Source organism: Rhinoderma darwinii, chromosome 4, assembly GCF_050947455.1.
Source record: "Rhinoderma darwinii isolate aRhiDar2 chromosome 4, aRhiDar2.hap1, whole genome shotgun sequence".
Taxonomy (NCBI): Eukaryota; Metazoa; Chordata; class Amphibia; order Anura; family Rhinodermatidae; genus Rhinoderma; species Rhinoderma darwinii.
Window position 1 is genome coordinate 225,758,712 of NC_134690.1, and position 25,266 is coordinate 225,783,977.

The following is a 25,266-nucleotide window of genomic DNA, read 5'->3' on the forward strand; positions in this document are numbered from 1 at the left end:
ACTTGCGATACAGGCAGCCTAGTAGTACTACAAGGCCCAGCATTCCCTGAGTGCACTGCAGCGAGGCTGATTGAAATTCTCATTCATTGCCATTTGCCAATCCAGTGTCAGTGTGTGAATACGCTTTTAGAAGGGGCTCATCCCTGGCCGTTAACAGGAATAACAATCCAACTTGCGATACAGGCAGCCTAGTAGTACTACAAGGCCCAGCATTCCCTGATTGCACTGCAGCGAGGCTGATTGAAATTCTCATTCATTGCCATTTGCCAAGCCAGTGTCAGTGTGTGAATACGCGTTTAGAAGGGGCTCATCCCTGGCCATTAACAGGAATAACAATCCAACTTGCGATACAGGCAGCCTAGTAGTACTACAAGGCCCAGCATTCCCTGAGTGCACTGCAGCGAGGCTGATTGAAATTCTCATTCATTGCCATTTGCCAAGCCAGTGTCAGTGTGTGAATACGCTTTTAGAAGGGGCTCATCCCCGGCCGTTAACATAACAAACAATCCAACTTGCGATACAGGCAGCCTAGTAGTACTACAAGGCCCAGCATTCCCTGATTGCACTGCAGCGAGGCTGATTGAAATTCTCATTCATTGCCATTTGCCAAGCCAGTGTCAGTGTGTGAATACGCTTTTAGAAGGGGCTCATCTCTGGCCGTTAACAGGAATAACAATCCAACTTGCGATACAGGCAGCCTAGTAGTACTACAAGGCCCAGCATTCCCTGAGTGCACTGCAGCGAGGCTGATTGAAATTCTCATTCATTGCCATTTGCCAAGCCAGTGTCAGTGTGTGAATACGCTTTTAGAAGGGGCTCATCCCTGGCCGTTAACAGGAATAACAATCCAACTTGCGATACAGGCAGCCTAGTAGTACTACAACGCCCAGCATTCCCTGAGTGCACTGCAGCGAGGCTGATTGAAATTCTCATTCATTGCCATTTGCCAAGCCAGTGTCCGTGTGTGAATACGCTTTTAGAAGGGGCTCATCCCCGGCCGTTAACAGGAATAACAATCCAACTTGCGATACAGGCAGCCTAGTAGTACTACAAGGACCAGCATTCTCTGAGTGCACTGCAGCGAGGCTGATTGAAATTCTCATTCATTGCCATTTGCCAAGCCAGTGTCAGTGTGTGAATACGCTTTTAGAAGGGGCTCATTCCTGGCCGTTAACAGGAATAACAACCCAACTTGCGATACAGGCAGCCTAGTAGTACTACAAGGCCCAGCATTCCCTGAGTGCACTGCAGCGAGGCTGATTGAAATTCTCATTCATTGCCATTTGCCAAGCCAGTGTCAGTGTGTGAATACGCTTTTAGAAGGGGCTCATTCCTGGCCGTTAACAGGAATAACAATCCAACTTGCGATACAGGCAGCCTAGTAGTACTACAAGGCCCAGCATTCCCTGAGTGCACTGCAGCGAGGCTGATTGAAATTCTCATTCATTGCCATTTGCCAAGCCAGTGTCAGTGTGTGAATACGCTTTTAGAAGGGGCTCATCCCCGGCCGTTAACATAACAAACAATCCAACTTGGGATACAGGTAGCCTAGTAGTACTACAAGGCCCAGCATTCCCTGAGTGCACTGCAGCGAGGCTGATTGAAATTCTCATTCATTGCCATTTGCCAAGCCAGTGTCAGTGTGTGAATACGCTTTTAGAAGGGGCTCATCCCTGGCCGTTAACAGGAATAACAATCCAACTTGCGATACAGGCAGCCTAGTAGTACTACAAGGCCCAGCATTCCCTGAGTGCACTGCAGCGAGGCTGATTGAAATTCTCATTCATTGCCATTTGCCAAGGCAGTGTCAGTGTGTGAATACGCTTTTAGAAGGGGCTCATCCCTGGCCGTTAACAGGAATAACAATCCAACTTGCGATACAGGCAGCCTAGTAGTACTACAAGGCCCAGCATTCCCTGAGTGCACTGCAGCGAGGCTGATTGAAACTCCCATTCATTGCCATTTGCCAAGCCAGTGTCAGTGTGTGAATACGCTTTTAGAAGGGGCTCATCCCTGGCTGTTAACAGGAATAACAATCCAACTTGCGATACAGGCAGCCTAGTAGTACTACAAGGCCCAGCATTCCCTGAGTGCACTGCAGCGAGGCTGATTGAAATTCCCATTCATTGCCATTTGCCAAGCCAGTGTCCGTGTGTGAATACGCTTTTAGAAGGGGCTCATCCCCGGCCGTTAACAGGAATAACAATCCAACTTGCGATACAGGCAGCCTAGTAGTACTACAACGCCCAGCATTCCCTGAGTGCACTGCAGCGAGGCTGATTGAAATTCTCATTCATTGCCATTTGCCAAGCCAGTGTCAGTGTGTGAATACGCTTTTAGAAGGGGCTCATCCCTGGCCGTTAACAGGAATAACAATCCAACTTGCGATACAGGCAGCCTAGTAGTACTACAAGGCCCAGCATTCCCTGAGTGCACTGCAGCGAGGCTGATTGAAATTCTCATTCATTGCCATTTGCCAAGCCAGTGTCAGTGTGTGAATACGCTTTTAGAAGGGGCTCATTCCTGGCCGTTAACAGGAATAACAATCCAACTTGCGATACAGGCAGCCTAGTAGTACTACAAGGCCCAGCATTCCCTGAGTGCACTGCAGCGAGGCTGATTGAAATTCTCATTCATTGCCATTTGCCAAGCCAGTGTCAGTGTGTGAATACGCTTTTAGAAGGGGCTCATCCCCGGCCGTTAACATAACAAACAATCCAACTTGGGATACAGGCAGCCTAGTAGTACTACAAGGCCCAGCATTCCCTGAGTGCACTGCAGCGAGGCTGATTGAAACTCCCATTCATTGCCATTTGCCAAGCCAGTGTCAGTGTGTGAATACGCTTTTAGAAGGGGCTCATCCCCGGCCGTTAACAGGAATAACAATCCAACTTGCGATACAGGCAGCCTAGTAGTACTACAACGCCCAGCATTCCCTGAGTGCACTGCAGCGAGGCTGATTGAAATTCTCATTCATTGCCATTTGCCAAGCCAGTGTCAGTGTGTGAATACGCTTTTAGAAGGGGCTCATCCCTGGCCGTTAACAGGAATAACAATCCAACTTGCGATACAGGCAGCCTAGTAGTACTACAAGGCCCAGCATTCCCTGAGTGCACTGCAGCGAGGCTGATTGAAATTCTCATTCATTGCCATTTGCCATGCCAGTGTCAGTGTGTGAATACGCTTTTAGAAGGGGCTCATCCCTGGCCGTTAACAGGAATAACAATCCAACTTGCGATACAGGCAGCCTAGTAGTACTACAAGGCCCAGCATTCCCTGAGTGCACTGCAGCGAGGCTGATTGAAATTCTCATTCATTGCCATTTGCCAAGCCAGTGTCAGTGTGTGAATACGCTTTTAGAAGGGGCTCTGAAATGTCTGGGAAAAAAAAGGTTGTGAAAGGACGGGGTAGAGGAAAAAACACCCATGCCGTCTCCTCTTCCAGTCCAAATGTTGGATCTGTTGGTGCCACACCTAGTACCAGCATTTGTGGCACAAGATATGTGCCCAGTTCCACTAGTAGCAGCTGCCATGTGCCTGCTGGTAGTAGTATCAGCAAGCCAGACTTGTCCATCTCCTCCGGTGGGCGGCTTACTTTAGACAATACGGCCATTGTGGACTGGTTGGCTGGCTCGCGGTCATCTCAGCAGGAAGTCTCTGACGATCTGGCTTCAAGCCAGGTTTCGTTGGATTCCAGATCCTCTACAGTTCCTTGGCACGGTGACAGTAGTAATATAGGTATTTCTAGCGTTTCCATTCCATCATCTATGTCTTCGCTCCCCCTTCCTAGCGGGAAGCCATCTTTCCTGAGAGTCCTAAGAGACATCTCCTCGGGTGCGAAGGAAGATACTGAACAACATAGTGATGATGATGATGATGATGATGATTTGTTTTCCGCGAGTCAGCCAACGGAGTGTGTTGCGGCGGTGGTGTAGGTGGAAGCGGTGACCGAGACGCATAGCTGCGGTAGTGGGGGTGTTGGTGGTGGTAGCCGTGGTGGCAGACGCAGTAATGAGGGGGGGCATGGAGCCCGCCATGATGTCACATCACATTCACAACACAGTGACAGAAGTGGCGGGGATGATGAGGAAGGCTATGATGATGATGTTGTTTTAGACAGGACGTGGGAACCAGGTGACGAGGTGATGACGGCGTCAGAGGAGGAGGGTAGTAGTGGCGGCACTGGACGTGATAAACAGCCAAGCCGAGGTAGGGGCAGAAGTCAATCTGCAAAACGTTGCAGCGGTAGGGTCAGCTCAGGAGCCGTTGACGGCGACACAGATGCTGGTGTAGGCTCCCGAAAAAAGCCTGCCAGACAAGGGGCAACCTTGGGTGGTTGTGGCGGTGGTGGTGGTGGTGGACGTGGTACTACCTCTTTACGGTACTCTGCCGTGTGGCAATTTTTCTGTACCTTCCCGGAGGACGAAAACATGGCACAGTGCCGTATCTGCAAGCAGAAAGTAAGGCGTGGGCAGGGCAGCAATGTAGGAACTACTGCTCTACGTAAACACATGGAACGACATCACAAGGCCATGTGGGACAATCAAAATGCCCCACCATCATGTACATCTAATGAAGACCCCTCTTCCGCTGCTGCTGCTGCTCCGAGTCCCTGTCATCTAAGTAGTAGCCAGGCCTTATCCACCATGTCGTTGTCATCATCATCATCACTGTCATCTAGTGCTCCTCCTACGTCCCGTCAGTTATCCATTACGGAATCGTTGTCCAATAAGCAACAATATATACCCAGTCATCAGCTTGTCGTGCTGATTAATTCACACCTGGCTAAGTTGTTGGTGGTGCAGTCGCTGCCGTACCACCTGGTCGACTCCGCCGGCTTCAAGCAATTGATGGCGTGCGCTAAGCCTAGGTGGCGAATACCTAGCCGACATTACTTCTCCAAAACAGCTGTCCCTGCCATGCACAAGCATGTGGAGGAAAAGGTGTGCCAGTCCTTGCAATTATCCGTGTGCAGCAGGGTACATGCCACCGTCGACACGTGGAGCAGCAACTATGGGCAGGGACAGTACATGTCTTTCACGGCCCACTGGGTCAATATTTTGCAGTCCGATGCACCACCGCAGCAATGCCAGGCATTACCACCTCCACGCTTGTATCTTTCTGGTTCAACTCCGGACACCAGGTGCCTACCATCCTCCTCCTACTCCTCCTCCTCCTCCTTGCCTTCCTCCTTGGAGGTCTTCCCGTCCCCGACAGGACACAGCGTATCTTCCACTCCTCGTCCCTCCTCTTTTCATAGGTGCAAGGTGAAGCACCACAACGCTGTCTTACACCTGCTGAGCCTGGGCGAGAAAAGCCACACAGGGCAGGAGCTGCTGCTGTGCATCAAGGAGGAAATCGCACGCTGGCTGTCTCCTCTGAAACTCACACTGGGCAATGTTGTCTCTGATAATGGCAAGAACGTTGTGGCTGCACTGCGTCTAGGTCACCTGACACACGCTCCTTGCATGGCACATGTGATCAATCTGGTCATAACACGCTTCTTAAAGTCATATGTTGGTTTGAAGGGTGTGCTGGCCATGTCCAGGAGGGTTTGCGTTCGCTTTAGACGTTCGTATGCATTTAAGCACGCCCTCCTGGACTTGCAGCGTCAAAACAATCTCCCAGAACACAGCCTGATTTGCGACATTCCAACACGCTGGAATTCCACCCTGCACATGTTGGACCGTCTGTACGAACAGCGGAAATCCGTGAATGATTTCCTGATGCAGCAGACGGGCAGCGTTTGGAGCCAGTGTAATTTCGAGCTCAGGCACTGGCAGCTGGTTAGAGACGCATGTCGCGTTTTGAGGCCCTTTGAAGAGGCCACACGATTTGTGAGCCGTGACGCTAGCGGAATGAATGATGTTATGCCGCTGATATTCATTATGGAGCAAACGCTCACAGCGATGATTCAGCAAAGGATGGAGGAAGGATCACATCTGGCTATGGATGTTGAGGAGGAGGAGGAGGATGAGGATGAGGAAACAGGACCTGAAGAGGAGCTGGATTTGGAGATGGAATCACAGGAAGGGATAGGGGACGAGGCAGCCGCACAACATGACAGTGATGGTGGTGATGACGAGTCTGACGACGACCTTGATGATGGACAACCATGGCAGTATGGGGCGGAGATGGAACCAACCGGGCCCTCTGAAACGCTGGCCAGAAGCAAAGAGATGAGTACTGGATAGCCACACTTTTAGACCCTCGGTATAAAGCCAGAATGGGGGAGTTTTTTGCGCCTTCCGAGAGGGAGGCACAATTGGCTTATTATCGAGAGAAGCTATGCAGCCAGCTTGTCACGGCTTTCAAGCGGCAAACACCTGCTGCAAGCATGTCTGACCGGGGGGCCACTCTCCGCTCCCCACTGTCTCATCGTTCCACCGCCTCTGGCAGAGCTATCTCTGCAATAGGCAGCAGCGGCGGCAGCAGCCGCGGCAGCAGCAGTAGCAGCAGCCAATTCAGTTTGGAAAATATGATGACAACATTTTTACATCCAATACCCCGACCTGACACACATCGTAGTCACCAAAGGGATGTTCACCATCACCAGGTGCAGCACCTAAACAACCAGGTTCACTCGTACCTGGACTGTGCCCTTTCTCCGTCAGAAATGCTGATCCCAGACCCCATGGACTTCTGGGTCAGCAGATTGGATCATTGGCAAGAACTGGCCCAGTTTGCCATGGGTGTACTGTCTTGTCCACCCTCCAGTGTAGCGTCAGAGAGGGTATTCAGCGCGGCAGGGGGCTTCGTCACCCCTAAGCGAACAAGATAGTCCGCCAACAGCTTGGAAAATCTCAAGTTTCTGAAAATGAATCAAGCGTGGATCGGTGAGGATTTTAAAACCCCTGTGCCTGATGCCACTGATTAGATCTGACATTGCTGCTGCTGCTGCCGCTGCCGCCTGCTACTTTCACCTGCTACTGCCGCCTGCTACTACGGGATTCTGTCCTGTCCACTCTTTTTTTAACGTGCTGCTGTTGGTGCTGCTACTACTTCTACCACCAATCCACCCCAGTGCCGTCTGCTACAAGCAGGCCTGCCCCACCACAGGGCTTTGTCCTGTGATTGTCCAGTCTCTTTTTTTAATGTGCTGCTACTACTACTACTACCACCCTTGCTGTCCGTTGGCTACCTCTACTACCACCAATACACCTCCACTGCCGTCCGTCTGCTACAAGCAGGCCTGAGGCCTGCCCCACCACAGGGCTTTGTCCTGTGACTGTCCAGTCTCTTTTTTTAATGTGCTGCTACTACTAATACCACCCTTGCTGTCTGTGTTGGCTACCTCTACCACCAATATACCTCCACTGCCGTCTGCTACAAGCAGGCCTGAGGCCTGCCCCACCAGAGGGCTTTGTCCTGTGACTGTCCAGCCTCTTTTTTTAATGTGCTGCTACTACTACTACCACGCTTGCTGTCTGTGTTGGCTACCTCTACCACCAATACACCTCCACTGCCGTCTGCTACAAGCAGGCCTGAGGCCTGCCCCACCACAGGGCTTTGTCCTGTGACTGTCCAGTCTCTTTTATTAATGTGCTGCTACTGCTACTACTACTACCACCCTTGCTGTCCGTTGGCTACCTCTACTACCACCAATACACCTCCACTGCCACCCGTCTGCTACAAGCAGGCCTGCCCCACCACAGGGCTTTGTCCTGTGACTGTCGTCCAGTCACTTTTTTTAATGTGCTGCTACTACTACTACCACCCTTGCTGTCTGTTTTGGCTACCTCTACCACCAATACACCTCCACTGCCGTCTGCTACAAGCAGGCCTGAGGCCTGCCCCACCACAGGGCTTTGTCCTGTGACTGTCCAGTCATCTGCCAATAAAAAGGGTCAATTTTTGGAGGGCTTGTGAAAAGCCATTGCTTGTTGCTTTTACATCCATGTATGGAAGAACCCCGGCAGGCATCTGCCAAAAAAAAGGGGCAATTTTTGGAGGGCTTGTGAAAAGCCATTGCTTGTTGCTTTTACATCCATGTATGGAAGAACCCCGGCAGGCATCTGCCAATAAAAAGGGTCAATTTTTGGAGGGCTTGTGAAAAGCCATTGCTTGTTGCTTTTACATCCATGTATGGAAGAACCCCGGCAGGCATCTGCCAATAAAAAGGGTAAATTTTTGGAGGGCTTGTGAAAAGCCATTGCTTGTTGCTTTTACATCCATGTATGGAAGAACCCCGGCAGGCATCTGCGAATAAAAGGGGTAAATTTTTGGAGGGCTTGTGAAAAGCCATTGCTTGTTGCTTTTACATCCATGCATGGTAGAACCCCGGCAGGCATCTGCCAATAAAAAGGGTCAATTTTTGGAGGGCTTGTGAAAAGCCATTGCTTGTTGCTTTTACATCCATGTATGGAAGAACCCCGGCAGGCATCTGCCAAAAAAAAGGGTAAATTTTTGGAGGGCTTGTGAAAAGCCATTGCTTGTTGCTTTTACATCCATGTATGGAAGAACCCCGGCAGGCATCTGCCAAAAAAAAGGGTCAATTTTTGGAGGGCTTGTGAAAAGCCATTGCTTGTTGCTTTTACATCCATGTATGGTAGAACCCCGGCAGGCATCTGCCAATAAAAAGAGTCAATTTTTGGAGGGCTTCTGAAAAGCCATTGCTTGTTGCTTTTACATCCATGTATGGATGAACCCCGGCAGGCATCTGCCACCATAAAGGGTAAATTTTTTGAGGGCTTGTCAAAAGCCATTGCTTCTTCTTTTACCACCTTATATGTATGAACCCTGGCAGGCATCTGCCGCCAAAAATGGTTAATTTTTGTACCTTTTTTAACAATGCATTAAGCATACAACATGCACAAGTGCAGTGGTTTCTGTTAGTTATCACCGTGTCCCATCCGTTTTCCTATAGCCATACATGTTGGCGTAACTTTGACACTAACTTTGCCTTAAAGACAGCTTAAAAGTACTTGGATACACTCATGGGTGACCTAAGAATGTTATACAGGGCTTCTAGGGCTTTTAAACAGTGTTATACACGATGTTTAGGGGCTTTCTTGTATTACAGGTTCGGTCAGAACTAGTTCGGTCCGAATCGAACTTTTTCATGAAATTCGGCGAACCTGCCGAACCGAACTTTTCATAAGTTCGCTCATCTCTAATAATGAGGTAAAAAAAAACAATAAAATAATCCATAGATGTGTGTTACGCTGTGACACAATCCTTTCTGCACAGGCCGGTGTCGCACTGATAAATGTCCTTCCTTATCCCACATTTGGTCCACAATCCGCACCTTTGCAGTTTGGGGAATTTTGCTGGGAAGTGTTGACCTGGTATAATACGGGCAGAAATGTTCCCCTCGGGCCTGCACAACTGCATATTTTTTATTTCTTGACTTATTGGAGCCTTAACTAATTTTATTTTTGATAGACGTAATGGTATGAGGGCTGTTGTTTTGCAGGACAAGCTGTAGTTATTATTGGTACCATTTTGGATACAAAAAACTGCAATTCTGGCATTGTTTCTTAGTTTTTTTTATACAGCGTTCACCATGCGTTATAAATTACATGTTAGCTGTATTCTGTGGGTTAGTTCTGGTGTTACCAAATTAATAGCACTTTTTTATGTTTTACAACTTTTTGCACGATAAAATTTGAATGTACTTTTGTAGAATGTATTTTTTCTGTCGCCAAGTTGTGAGAACCATAACGTTTTAATTTTTTCGTTGACGGAGGTGTATGAGAGCTTGTTTTTTTGCGAAATGAGCTATAGTTTTTATAGGTACCATTTTTGGATACATGTGACTTTTTGATCACTTTTATTCCAATATTTGTAGGGCAATGTGACCAAAAAACAGAAATTCTGGTATCGTTTTTCCTTTTTTTTTTACGCCGTTCACCGCGTAAAATAAATAACATAATATTTTTATAGTTCAGGCCGTTACGGTCGCGGCGACACCAAATATGTATGGTTTATTTATTATTTAAATAATGAAGGACTTAATAAAGTAAAAGGGCGATTGTATTTTTTTTTATAACTTGAAGCTTTTAAAACTTTTCTTTCACTTTTTTTTTTTACACTTTTTTTTACAACTGTCTGATTTTTTTTCTCTCTAATACATTGCACTACCTATGTAGTGCAATTATGAATAAACAAAACAACTCATACAGCACGTGTGGGGCTAGATGCTTGCGGTATAGCATACTACCCTGGTATAGAAAGGAGGCAACTCCCATATATAATGATAGACACTAAAGACACAAAGGAGCATACTAGCCAATAATAAAAGAAAATAAACTTTATTGGACATATAGAAACATATATAAGAGATAAAAAGGTACAGAGCTGGACATGAAGACTCTGAATAATTTCACTGTAGCACAACTAACAAGACTCTCTCTATATTACAGATATAGGGTAGTGTACAACACATGAACTAGGGTGGATGGACTGATGTTATCATGAAGCAAGTCAATTTACACCAACACTATAGGACAGCAATATAATAGCTATGCTCGTAAAGGTAAGTGTCATGAAAACAGGTAATGTAAGAACTACAAGCAACGCAACAATCTAGAAACAATACACAGACCATCAGTCATATAAGATAAGTAAGTATGAGGACTGCAACCTAAGTAGGCCAAAAGTCCACCCACTCATACGATAACTTGCCCATAGTAGACGATAACTTAGAGAGTCAGGCTAGTGTGAGACGAAACCCCAACGCGCGTTTCGCGATGTGCTTCCTCAAGGGGTGTGAAGTGTCTAAAGAGGTAACGAGTATAAATAGAGCAAGCCCCAGGTGAATTGAATGTGACTCAGTCCAAGTAGATTCCGGCGCACGTCATCTGCCGAGACCGGAAGTGATGCCCAATGTGAAGTCCTCAGTAAAGGGTTGACCTTTTCACCCACTAATCATTTCAATTTCTTTACAGCGCTGAAGGATCTCCATTTATTTTCCCGTAAATTGATTCTAAAAAAACTTCACAGTGGGAGTGGTGACAATTTTGTTGCAACTTCTGAAATGGAGAGAGAGGCCCTACAGGCTCTTGAGGAGCTTTTACGCGAACAGACTACTGAGGTAACAGCCCCTTTCCCCACGTCTATTCTTCCCAGATCCACGAGGTTCCCCCCTTTGTCTCTGTGCCCCCAAGTTGAGATTTTCACCAAATTGGTTATAGATGAGTTCAAACATCTATCTACCCGAAGGGAGGGCGATAACCTCACTTCTCGTCAAAGGAAAGCACTGAGTGAATTACAACTGTTGAGTGACGTTGTCATTAAACCAGCAGACAAGGGGGGGAACATCGTGGTCTGGCCTGTGGCCAAATATGAAAGGGAGGCCTTTAAACAATTGCGGGATAAGAACACGTATGCTAAATTAACACATAGCCCTTTATCCTCTTTTTCACTGGAATTAGCCAAGATTCTTGATAGAGCTTTGGAAAAGGGACTTATTCCTAAAAAAATCCATGAGGGACTCTTAACGGATGATCCCAAGATACCAACGCTCTATCTGTTACCCAAAGTACACAAGAATCTTGTGGATCCCCCAGGACGTCCGATCGTGTCGGGCATGGGAGGTCTTTGTGACCCTATCTGTAAATTCGTTGACTTCTATCTCAAACCATTGGTCACTGACCTACCCTCATATGTCAGAGACACGACGGAAGTCCTGGGGAGATTAGATGGTATCCAAATTGAACCTGATATGCTTTTGGTCACGGCAGACGTTGAGTCCCTCTATACTTGTATACGGCATTGTGATGGAATGGAGGCGGTCCGCTTCTTCCTGGGGACTGGCAACCGGGATGGAGAAATGTGTGATCTTATTTTAGAATTGTTGCAATATATTTTGACCCACAATTTTTTCGTCTTTAAGGATCACTATTATCTGCAGACTACCGGCACTGCCATGGGCGTGGCCTGCGCGCCATCCTATGCAAACCTGTTTCTCGGTCTTTGGGAGAGGCAGGTTTTCCTGGGGGGTGGCGCCCAGGCCGCTGAACATGTGCAGTGTTGGCTGCGATATATAGATGACGTTTTGTTTATCTGGCAGGGGTCGGAGAGTGAATTGACTGGGTTCATGCAGCAGCTTAATCTGAACCCGTATAACATCAAATTGACATATAAATTCCATAAACAACAAATAGACTTTTTGGATGTTCAGATTTTCGCTGACTGCGATGGATTTCTCCAGACGGATGTTCACCGTAAATCCACATCAGTCAACTCTCTCCTGCATGCATCATCTTTTCACACACGTCCAACAGTTAAAGCTATCCCGGTTGGGCAGTTTCTCAGGATGAAGCGGATCTGCTCCACAGACAGACTTTTCGAGCGCCAATCAGACGAATTAAAATCTAGATTCACTGACAGAGGGTACAGTACACGTCTCATTAAATCAGGGTACAACAGGGCCAGGAGAACACCGCGATGTGACCTCTTAAGAACTAAAACACATCGACCTGTAGACAATAATGTACGTTTCATTACTACTTACAATAGTCAATGGGACCAAATAAGGTCAATCCTTGGACATCACTGGTCGATCCTTAGATCAGAACCGAGCCTAGCACAATGTCTCCCCCTAAAACCCACGATGACGGCCAAAAGGAGTAAAAATCTTAAGGATCTTCTTACTAGGAGTCACTATGTGCCCCAACATACTAATCCCTTCGGTCCACGTGAACCCACTATTGGATGCTATCCATGTGGTGGATGCGTGGCGTGCCCTAATATTAGTAGAGCCAAAGACTTTTCAACAGCTGATGGATTAAGAACTTTTAAAATCAGGGAGTACATCTCCTGTAGCTCTACATATGTAGTGTACTATGCACTATGTGCATGTCCAAAGATCTACGTTGGCTTGACTTCTAGGCAGCTGAAGATTCGTACCAGGGAACACGTTCGTGACATCTCTGGTGCGAAAACAATAAGTGATCTTGGACAGCTTAAAACGCTGCCTAGACACTTTAAACAATACCACAATTGCAATCCTGTCTCTTTGATGATCCGTGGTATTGAACGTGTACATTGCGGCATCAGAGGGGGTAATCTGAGGAAGGTTCTAGCCCAAAAGGAGTGTATGTGGATTGTTAAATTGGGATCCATGACACCCGTCGGTCTTAACGAACAACTCAATTTCACCTCTTTTCTTTAGAATCTCCCACTTCCACTGGTTTTTAACTTGGATTTTAATTGTTTGTGTCTGTTTTTCTTAATCATATAGGTACTCGCTATACCATAGTTCTGACAGCTCCCTGTGATGAGAACTCGTCCTTCCTGATTTGCATTTATTTTGGAACACGGAGGGAGAAGAACTCCTGGCTATCCGTAGCCCCACCTTTGTTGGGGATCAAATAATCTCTTTTACTACATGTCCTTTTTCCAACATTATCTTTGTTTGCATAGTGCATGTTATATACAATGGCTCATATATTTAATTATTATTTTTTTCTGCTTTTTGTAGCATATTTATATTTATAATATTTCTTTATATTGTTTATATTTGTGTATAATCTGTCATCACAAGGTTTTTTCTTTTCTTTTCTATCCTTCTTGGATCGATAATTCCGTTTTTTGTTAATACATTTAAATTTATATAATCTCATGGATTTTATATGTCTGTAATGTCATCCATGGGTGTATGCAATTCACTGCACTTTTTAATTCAATCACCCCTTATGGTTTTAATATTACTTTCCCTCATATGTCCAATATGTCGTGGATCTTATGAATTCACATTTAGCTATATATCTTCACCATTATTAATAGGTCTGTGGGGTTAATATATATCTCTTTTCTTATTGAGTCTTTGATACTGTACATGTAACAGCGTTCATTTGACATTTGTTTTTTTTTGTTTTTTAAACTTATCGTAGTTCCTGATTGCACTAGAGAGATTTTGATACTGCTGACTTTTAAGTAGTGGGACATCGATACATACCTTCCTTCTCCTTCGGTGTTCTCTGTCCAATCAGGAGCGCCCGTCGTCTGCGCGACGCTGGTCTGTGGCCGTCCCCCTTCCTTGCCCCCTGTAGCGCACTGCGCATGCCTGGGATTCCTGTACGCGTCGGGGATCCTCGGTGTGCGCTCCAGCGCTGGGGGCTGGAAGTGGGGCATGCCTCACTTCCGGTCTCGGCAGATGACGTGCGCCGGAATCTACTTGGACTGAGTCACATTCAATTCACCTGGGGCTTGCTCTATTTATACTCGTTACCTCTTTAGACACTTCACACCCCTTGAGGAAGCACATCGCGAAACGCGCGTTGGGGTTTCGTCTCACACTAGCCTGACTCTCTAAGTTATCGTCTACTATGGGTAAGTTATCGTATGAGTGGGTGGACTTTTGGCCTACTTAGGTTGCAGTCCTCATACTTACTTATCTTATATGACTGATGGTCTGTGTATTGTTTCTAGATTGTTGCGTTGCTTGTAGGTCTTACATTACCTGTTTTCATGACACTTACCTTTACGAGCATAGCTATTATATTGCTGTCCTATAGTGTTGGTGTAAATTGACTTGCTTCATGATAACATCAGTCCATCCACCCTAGTTCATGTGTTGTACACTACCCTATATCTGTAATATAGAGAGAGTCTTGTTAGTTGTGCTACAGTGAAATTATTCAGAGTCTTCATGTCCAGCTCTGTACCTTTTTATCTCTTATATATGTTTCTATATGTCCAATAAAGTTTATTTTCTTTTATTATTGGCTAGTATGCTCCTCTATGTAGTGCAATGTATTAGATCAGTCAGTCATTCACTGACAGCAAGCCGATTAGGCTTCGCCTCCCGTCGGGGCCTGACCAGCCTCCGTAATGGCAGAACAGAAGGCCATTATTAGGCCTGCTGTTGCCATAGCATCAGTCGGCAGCCGTGCAATTGCAGGGCAGAGCTGCCAATCTGGTAGCAAGGTCTAAGATACAGCGATCGCTTTCTATCGCTGCATCTAAGGGGTTAATGGCAGGGATCAGAGCTAGCTTCGGTTCCTGCCATTACAGGTGGATGTCAGCTGTCACATGCAGCTGACATCCACTGCTGATGACGCCGGCTCAGCTCCTCCATCTTGAACAGCTTCTGTGCTAAGCAGACCGGGAGGCCGCTATTAGGCCTCAGGTTTCCATTGCAGCCACTGGAACCCCAATTTCAATGCTGGGGTGCGATGAGCTGCAAACGCAGTGATCGCTTTTGACCGCTGTATTTAAGGGGTTAATGGTGGGAATTGAAGCTGATTTCGGTTCTCGCCATTACAGCCGGATGTCAGCTGTAATACACCGCTGACATCCGGCGATGATGGCACCGACTCAGCTTGGATACGGCAAAATGTGGGAAGCACTGGCTTTCCATGATGTATCCATACGAAAAATGTTAGGAAGGGCTTAAAGAGGATCTGTCACTAGTTTATCAATTCCCTATCTCCTAACTTTTCTAATAGGCGCTATGATGCTTATAACTATAGTGTGATTTGTTTAAAAAAATAAATTATTATTTGCAAAGTTATGAGTATTTTTCTAAATATGCTAATTTGGCTCTAAGGGTCAAATAGGAGGTGACTTTTTCTTTTCACTCTTGCCGATGTAATGTTTTCTGTATGACGCTGTCCATCCATCATACCGCTTCTCCCCCTTCCCCGCCCAGCAACACAGCGTGATCATATATTATACAGCTTACATTCCCGACTGTATTTTCAACTGGTGATACCTCGGGTTGTGTCACAGCTAGAAATGCGATCCTGATGAGAATCTCCTCTTTCAACCACTGTTCTAGGTGGTCCACAGCCAGAGATATGGCTATTTGAAGTGATCCCCCTACCCTCCAGCCTCAGTCTCTCACACTGTGTGAAGCAGCTTCATGCTGATAGGACAGAGTCAGAGGCTCACAAACCTATTAGTCAAAATGCTTCTCTACTTGGTCAGATCATGTGGACAGCTGAGTGAGCAACCACGTTAAGAAATTACTTAATTTGCTGCATGGGTGTCTAGGTGAGGAAGAGACTACCCATGTGAGGTTTTTTATGGACCCTGGAATATTCAGAGGGTTGGCAGCCATGGTTGGGGTGTGAATTCATGGGTAGCAGTCTCGATGACTGATTGGTTGGGTGCTTGCCTGTACCTAGGTGGGTGATTGTGTGTATCTGTATGTGCGAGTAATAGCAAATATTGGCCATCTTAAACAGTGGACATTGCGATATCCTGTCAGCTCTCTTCACAAATCTCCAAACTTTTCAGATGGTACATCTAGCATCAAAAGCAATAGCTGGTGAATAGCTCAAATTCTGATACTTCCAGAAGCGCTACATAATAAGAGTCAGCATGTTGCCCCTAAGGGGGCCGTGGAAGGACGGTTAGAGTGGTTGTTCTCACACATACTACCATGCCCTATATTCATTTCTATGCACATTGATTGTAATAGTTGTCTCTATAGCTTCTTGCATTCATCACATCCACTGCAGTTGCGCTCTCTGTCTGACTATCTTGTGAGTACCTCATACATTTATTTAGTGTTAACATGTTACAGAGGTTATCTCATGAAGACAACCCCTTGGAGGTTTGGAGAGGGGTTTTCATGTATTACTTGTTACATGGAAAAAAAATTAAAACAACTAAAAAAGTAACAAAGATATATTACAGAGATAATAGATTTCACATTTGCTGAATGTAGAATCAATGTTAATTAAAGGGGTCTTCCATTTTTATGTAAATAAAGCGTAATCACTGCCTAAATGAATTTTTATAAAACTTTCTTATATACTTTTGTTTCAATGCTTTACTATTTTTAAGATATTTGTTTTTGTGAATAAATACTGGCAGCAAACCACTACATATCTAGTCCTGCCCTCAGCTGAGAAGTGGATACAATTGTATCCAGTCTAGGCAATGCTCTATGAGCTAAACAGCATTGACTCCAGATTGATACATTGTAGCACATCACTAGAGAGATTTGTGCATCTGCTGCTGATGTATTTAGCTCACAGAGCATTGCCTAGAGAGAAAATAATTGTACCAACATCTCAGCTTAAAACAGGACAATGGTATGTACTGATTTGCTGCCTCTGAATGTACACAAGAGGGTTCCCATTCACTGACAGCAAATAAATATCTTGGAAATGGTGTGAAATTTAAGTAAAAAGTATATCAGAAAAGTCTACAACTTTTCATTTATATAGTGATTAAGCGTTATTTACAATAAACTGGAAGAAAAAAAATCTTTCAATTCTGCAACGTAATCTGTAGCTCTTGTTTGGTGGAAATGTGGAAAGCATTGTGTTTGCATATGTGATCTCAGCTTAAATATAACCAAATAATATTAAATATCTCTGTTAGATGAATAAACGTGTATTTTCATGATGGTATCATAAAAACAAGTAGCACCATTTTAGACAAGCTGTATTTATTTCTAAGGATACAATGTTTTTTTATCTTTACCTGTTTTTAGCAAGTGAGACAAACCTGTAATCGTGCCCTATACTCAAGGAAGTGAGGAAAATTATAGCTAATTTGTACTTTGATTTTTTTGCACAGCTCATCCTTTAATTTTTCCCCTTCTTTGTAGTATTTATTATCTCAAACATGTTCTGACATTGACATAAAGGTATGACGGAATTCTTGAATTACCAAGCTATAAAATGGCCATTTGCCACCCTCCAATATGTGTTTCTTTCTAAATTCTATTGGGTTATATCTAGCAGGAAGCCAAATGGTTGATTACTGTTGATAACAGGGGTCTGACTATATTGAGTGCAGAAGTGGCTGCCGCACCCACGCCCTGGTGTTTGAGGGGGTCCAAATGCCCCTTTGCCACATAGGAAGTCACTAGTCTTATAAGGGTATGTTCAGACTGCCTATTTTCGGACGTTTTTCGGGCCGTAAAGGGGTTAAATCTAAAAATTGAAACGTTTAGAAGTGGCAGCTGATGAAGTTATTAGCTGGAAGTCCTCAATGACTACTACAATATGTGTTCCATTATGCTAACCATCGTCCATTTCCAATCACTGATGTAAAGGGAATTTCCCAAAGACAAATTGAGGAAATTAAGCTTCACAGCATTATTTTGTGCTGATTCATTTTTGTAATCGTCTTTACTTTGTAAACACAAAAACATCACAAGTCACATTATTTATAAGGAAATACAAAATCATATGTAACATGTTCATTTGGAAACCACCTATTCATGGTAATAATAACAACGGTTTAAACAGCTGGGGCGTATACAAGTGTATTTCCTTATTTGTTTGTTTCACTCTTTACTTGAGATAGGGCAAACTTCTCTTCTCCTTGCAGAAACATAGTATAGGACTATAGAGTCTAGACTGGCATGGGCACACAATCTCTTTTATTACTATGCATTGTGCCTACTGTGGAAAGTATTGCTGCAAGGCGCTGTCCTTTTCCTGTCAATGTGGCATTAGATGAGAGTGATCATTTAGCTCTTCATGGTATTTGGATGGAAGAGGTTGTTTGGCTTAGAGAACCTATTTATGTCTTTCTACTTTATTACAGGAGAGTCCCTTTTCTTTGGACCTGCATCAGCAAGGCAGAGCAAAGAGTGGAAACAAAGATAAACTCTTTCTGGCGGATGTATTGTGTCCGTGCGTTGATCTCAATTGAAACAGTGTCAGGGTATGTTCACACTGAGAAAATTTGCGGCGGAATTCCGTCTTCCATTCTTTTCATTGGGAGTCGGACACTTTTTTTTCTGATTTTTTTCAGCTAGCGGGAAAAAGAAGTGTCCTGCTCGATCTTCGGACGGATTATGCCTGAACCTCACATTGAAGTCAATGCGAGGAGGTATCTTTCTGCCGACAGCAGGAAAATTCTGCAGCATATTTGTTTGCTTAAAGGATTTATCTGGTTTTTACTTGGTACATTTTTTTTATTTATAGAAAAGGAAATCATACAGTTTTGTAATATACATGAATTCGAAATTCTGCTGACATACCTTTCTTATACCAGTGCAATGGACTTATGTGCAAAAACAAACAAACATGGTAAAGCCCACAGATTAGCCAATAGTAATGCATCCATGGGATAACGGAATGGAGTAAAGATGGCGTCAGTCATGCTCCTCTCCCCAGGTATATAGCAGGTAAATAGTATTTTACAGAGGAGTACAGTATAAAGTATTTCTACATACAGCAACGTCTCATCATCATGTCTGTCAACGTCTGTGTAAGAGGAGCTCTTACATTCTTCTCCGTCTCCTTTTTTTAAATATTTAACTTTATTAACAACTTGACAACATCCCCTACAAACAGGCAACCATTTTATAAATCTAGAGAGTAAACACACACAGTGAAGTAGTTGCTCCTCATTATTCCACCATTAGTCCTTAACCCATGGATGTGTCCTCTTTGTGGTGAAATACATGTATGTCATGTAACCCTGTTGCTAACTGAATGCTAGGGGTCACATGATGTGTGTATGTTTGCGTGTTTGTAGGTCATATGACATGTGTGTGTGGGGGATCTCGTATTACTTACTCCATGTTTAGTCCTATTCAGTTAGCCTGTGGATGCATTACACAGGACTAATCTGTGGGCTACACCATTTTACTGTGAAGAGACCAGGGCCTACTGCACTGTTATGAGAAAGGCATGTGATCGGAATTTCTAACACATGTATATTAGAAAACTGTATGATTTCCTATACTATAAATAAATATATTTAAAAAATAAAAAGTGGAAAAGCAATTTATTTTCCTCTGTGGTGGTGCTGTAGGGAAATTGAACAATTCTGCTGTGCATTGCTGCTCATCACTGGGGTTCTAGGCAGTGGGATAACTCCTAGAGGGAACCCCTGACGTCACTATCCATATATGGACAGGGTTGTTGGGCTTTGAATTATGATGTCCCCAGCCAGAGCAACGCAATCACTCTGGCCGGAGATTTCTGTCTTGGGAAAGCACTTGACGCCACTGTCCATATATGGACAGTGACATCATTGGCTCCTCCTGGAGCGGAATCCCCAGCAAGAGCATTGCCGACGCTTTGGCCGTGGTTCCACTATCCATATTTGGACATTGTCATCAGGGGCTCCTCCTGGAGCGGAATCCCAGGCCACAGCGTGGCCGACGCTCTGGCTGGGGCTTTCATTCCTAGAGGGAGCCGCAATGGCGCTATGTACAGGGGGGTAGCACTATCTACAGGGGGGTGGCGCTATCTTCAAGAGGGTTGCGGCACTATCTACATGGGCACTGCAGCAATATATGGGCACTATCTACAGGGGACACGGTGGCGCTATCTACTTGGGCTCTTTGTGCAGCACTATCTACATGGGTACTGTGGCTCTATCTTTGTGGGCACTGGCACTTTATATGTGGGCACTGGCACTAGGGTCAGCTAAGTGGGCATTATACTGTATGGGGCAGCTAAGACAGCATTATACTGTATGGGGCATCTATGGGTCATTATACTGTATGGGGCAGCTAAGGGGGCATTATACTGTATGCTGGAATCTAAGGAGACAATACTGTATAGTGGCAGCTAAGGGGGCATTATACTGTATGGGGCAGCTGTGTGGGCATTAAACTGTATGGGGCAGCTATGGGAGCTTTATACTGTATAGGGAAGCTATAAGGTTATTATGCTGTATAGGGCAGCTATGGCACATTATACTGTATGGGGCAACTATGGGGGCATTACACTGGGGGCATCTGTGTGGACATTATACTGTATGAGGGCATCTGTGTGAGTGTTGTACTGTATGGGGGCAGCTATGGGGGCATTATACAAAATGGGGCATCTCTGTGGACATTATACTGTATGGGGGTATCTGTGTGGGCATTATACTGCATGGGGAAGCTATGGGGCATTATACTGTATGGGGCAGCTATGGTGTATTATGCTGTATGGGCAGCTATGGGTCATTATACTGTATGGGGGAATTTGTGTCGGCAATATACTGTATGAAGGCATCCGTGTGGGCATTATACTGTATGGGGGCAGCTATTTGGCATTATATTGTGTGGGAGGCACTATCGGGCATTATACTGTGTGAGGGGCAGCTATAGGGGCTCTATACTTTGTGGGGTGGGTGTTCTATGGGGGCAATAGGACGTGGGGAGGCACTATGGGAGCATGATACTGTGTGGGCTGCATGGAGGGGTTAGAGGTGTGGCTTAAAAGGAAAAAAAATTGCCATAGCTCTCACTCTTTGCGATTCTTGAAAGTTGGTAGGTATGTTTGTATATTCAGTCAATTCCTTTGTACCACATTGACTTGCCCTAGTTTTGGGCATCTTGACATAGTTCTCCAAAAACATTTAGCAATTAACATTACTCTCACTTTCTATTTGTCAGTGACAACGATAGAAATGCAAAGCCCTCACCCCCTCTGAATACATATCACACTTTGGCCGCCACATCCTTGTATACACATAAAGATAGCAGAAAAAGGGGAGTTTAAACCAGCGCTGAGAGTGCAAAACCTGTTAAAAACGGGAATCTTCTTCCAAGTTTTAATGTATCTTTGTTAAAAACAAAACAATGGACTACGAAAAAATAGTGGTGACGGGCAGGTAATGTCCAAGGTACAGAGAGTGATGAGGAGATAGGCGGTAGCCTACGCGTTTCAGACCCCTGCTGGGTCCTTAGTCATGGCTTAACTAAGGACCCAGCAGGGGTCTGAAACGCGTAGGCTACCGCCTATCTCCTCATCACTCTCTGTACCTTGGACATTACCTGCCCGTCACCACTATTTTTTCGTAGTCCATTGTTTTGTTTTTAACAAAGATACATTAAAACTTGGAAGAAGATTCCCGTTTTTAACAGATTTTGCACTCTCAGCGCTGGTTTCAACTCCCCTTTTTCTGCTGTTTCCCTTACGTGTGCCGACACGAGGATCCGTGCGCTGACTACCATACCCTACTTGTGACAAGGTGAGCTGGAGGATATTCCCCATTTTTTCTACACATAAAGATACTCGCATTCGATTTTCTGATTTATTATTATTCAGTATTATGCTGTTCACAAAACATGCTTTCTTTTTTACATGAAAAACAATGAGCTATATTTTCCACTAAAAGTCCCCCTTTCCAGTAGTGAAATACAGGTGCAAATGTATTGTTGCTGGTCCAGATGTAAATGAGATATTTGACACCTGCTTCCTTATATAATGAATTGAGTTGAGCAGCCCTTCCTGTAAAATGAATGCAACCATTATAATAAAAAGAGAAACTATGAGGCATGTAGATATATGTTCACTGCCAACAGTTGAAGATATCAATTTTATAATAGGGACATAAAACATTTCTGGTGTTACTTATGGTATGAAATATTTTTTGTTTGTTGCATATACATATTTATTACGTCAGGGGATTCTCCAGTGCCGGTGTCCCAAGCAAAAGCGATTGCGATGCTCTGCCTGGATGCTCCTTAGTTGAAAGCTCCTGACATCTCTTTCTGTAGAGCTTCCCCGGACACAGCACTTCAGGTAGCGCTCAGCAAGGGGGGTTTGAGTGACGTATCCCACTGTATGGCTATACTATGAGATCTAAGTTATGAGGAAAGATTAAAATAACTAAACCTATTTAGCCTTGAAAAGAGACGACTAAAGGACATGATTAACTTATATATATATATATTAATGGCACATACAAAAAATATGGTTAAATCCTGTTCCATGTAAAACCCCCTCAAAAAACAAGGGGGCACTCCCGACGTCTGGAGAAAAAAGGGTTCAACCTGCAGAAGCGACAAGACCTCTTTACTGTGAGAACTGTGAATCTATGGAATAGCCTACCACAGGAGCTGGTCACAGCAGGGACAGTACATGGCTTTAAAGAAGGCTTACATAATTTCCTAGAACAAAAAAACATTAGCTCCTATGTGTAGAAATTTTTTACTTCCCCTTTTCCCATCCCTTGGTTGTACTTGATGGACATGTGTCTTTTTTCAACCATACTTGCTATGTAACCATGTAACTATGTTCCAGTGCCGGAGTCCTTGGCCAGAGAGCTTCCATCGCTCTGGCTGGGGACTCCTGCATCGCAAAGCTACTGAAATCTCTGTCCATATATCTTCCCCCGGGCAAAGCACCTCAGGTAGCGCTCAGCCAGGGGGGTTTGAGTGACATATCCCACTGTATGGCTATACTATATGATATGTTGCCACCTTCCATTGGCGTTATACGTCAGGAGTCTCAACGTATGCATCCAGCAGAAGGAAAATATGTTGTGAATAAGTCCTTTTGGGTGCAGTCACATGCGGAAGATAAGGTTACATAATTCCGCCCTGGCGTCTCGTGGTCTCCGCTTCCGGAGACCGGCCATGTTCTCAGCCACACTCTGTGATCGGTAAATAAACAGTGAGTAAATTAACTTATTTATTGGGTACGTCTATCACCTGGACATCGACAATGAGCATTGGCTAGTGCCTATTTAAATATTGAGTGTATGCATTCAGCGCCACCCCCAGACGAAGGCATTTAGCGGCAAAAGACGCTTTGGGGTGAGCGCTCCCAGTGTTACTCCTTAACTCATTATAGGTACATTATGTCTCCTTGTATCTGTTCAATACTAGATTATTTTTTTTGGTCTTATTTATGCACTGACAAATTTTGCGCTATATAGTCATCTATTCATGCCACTTGGCATTTATGTACTATTCATAATACGCAAGTCCGTGCAGTAATTGGGTCTGACGTAATTATTCCTGTTTTTCTGTAGGTCTGTGGATTCTTTTTTTTATTGTATTGTTACTCCGCTTTTATTGGTCATTTCAATAAAGATTTTTTTTCAATTTTCTATGTTCTTGGTTTTAGTAGCATCAATTCTTTTGGATATATGTTCATTGATGCATTTAGGATTTAACCATATAGGAAATGTATGACGCTTGCATTTGGGGTATTGGGTCCTTGCTGCTTTTTGGTCTGTTGATAGGTTACAGAATTGTCTGAGACTGAAAATCATTCCATTCATCTGAATGTAGTTGTTTCTGCAGCAGGTGTATGGATTTCTGCAAGTTTCGTTCAGATGAATTGAACTGATTTTCACTCCCAGAAATATATGACTGCACCCTATTCACATGGCGTTTTTTTCCTTCTGCATGTGAATTTACCCTTAGGGTATGTTCACACGGCCAAATTTCAGACGTATACGAGGCGTATTATGCCTCGTTTTACGTCTGAAAATAGGGCTACAATACGTCGGCAAACATCTGCCCATTCATTTGAATGGGTTTGCCGACGTACTGTGCAGACGACCTGTTATTTACGAGTCGTCGTTTGACAGCTGTCAAACGACGACGCGTAAAAATACAGCCTCGTCAAAAGAAGTGCAGGACACTTCTTTGGACGTTTTTGGAGCTGTTTTCTCATAGACTCCAATGAAAACAGCTCCAAAAACGGCCGTAAAAAACGCTGCGAAAACGGCGTAAAAACGCAGCGAAAAATGCGAGTTGGTCAAAAAACGTCTGAAAAGCAGGGTCTGTTTTCCCTTGAAAACAGCTCTAGATTTTCAGACGTTTTTGTTGACTACGTGTGAACATACCCTTACATTGATCCATATGTACAGTAGTGTTCAAAAAAATAGCAGTCCAACATCATTAACCTGATAAATCAATGCTTTTGGTAGAAGTGATATTTCTACATAACAAATACCTTACTTGTAAGGGTTTGTCCACACGTAGCGGAATTGCTGCGTATTTCCAGTCCGGAATTGCAGGAGGAAAATACGCAGCAGAATATAGTAGCAAAATACGCACAATTTTCTGCAGTAAAAAAACGAAGGAAATGGTGCGGTTTTTCCGCAGCGGAATGTCTGCTACTTTCAACATAATTACTGCAGAAATTTTCTGCAGCAATTCCGTTACGTGTGTACAAGCACTATGTGTAGTAGAAAGAAAACAGAGCCAACAATTAGGACATGCATGCCGCTCATTCTGAGTAAGGGTATGTTCGCACAGCCGTAAACGCGCCCAAAAAACTGAAAACTAACGCCTACAAACATCTGCCCTTTGATTTCAATGGGAAAAACGGCGTTCTGTTCTGACCGACCCTTTTTTATGCGCCCGTTTTGAAAAACGGCCGCGTAAAAAAACAGCCGCGAAAAATAAGTGCATGTCACTTCTTCAGCCGTTTTTGGAGCCGTTTTTTATAGACTCTATAGAAAAACAGCTCCAAAAACAGCCGTAAAAAACGCCGCGAACACGCTGCGAAAAGAACAAGTGGCTTAAAAAACGTCTGAAAATCGTCCATGCCTCTTTTAATACACGACAATATCTTGCTGGCCTTTGAAGCAGCTGATTGACATTGCACGCCGTTATTTAGTTTATGATTTACAAGTACACCCCGATCCTTCTCAACAAGGGAGT

The 25,266-nt window shown here is 44.5% G+C and overlaps 1 long non-coding RNA gene across 1 annotated transcript in view; it reads left to right on the top strand.

Annotated features, from left to right (window-relative positions):
• LOC142761024 (uncharacterized) overlaps positions 1 to 18,509 on the top strand; it is a 39,187-nt gene extending 20,678 nt beyond the window's left edge. Inside the window, exon 4 of the long non-coding RNA XR_012883482.1 lies at positions 18,459 to 18,509. This is a non-coding gene — a long non-coding RNA (uncharacterized LOC142761024). The remainder of the gene's footprint in view (positions 1 to 18,458) is intronic.
• Positions 18,510 to 25,266: the final 6,757 nt, after the last annotated feature.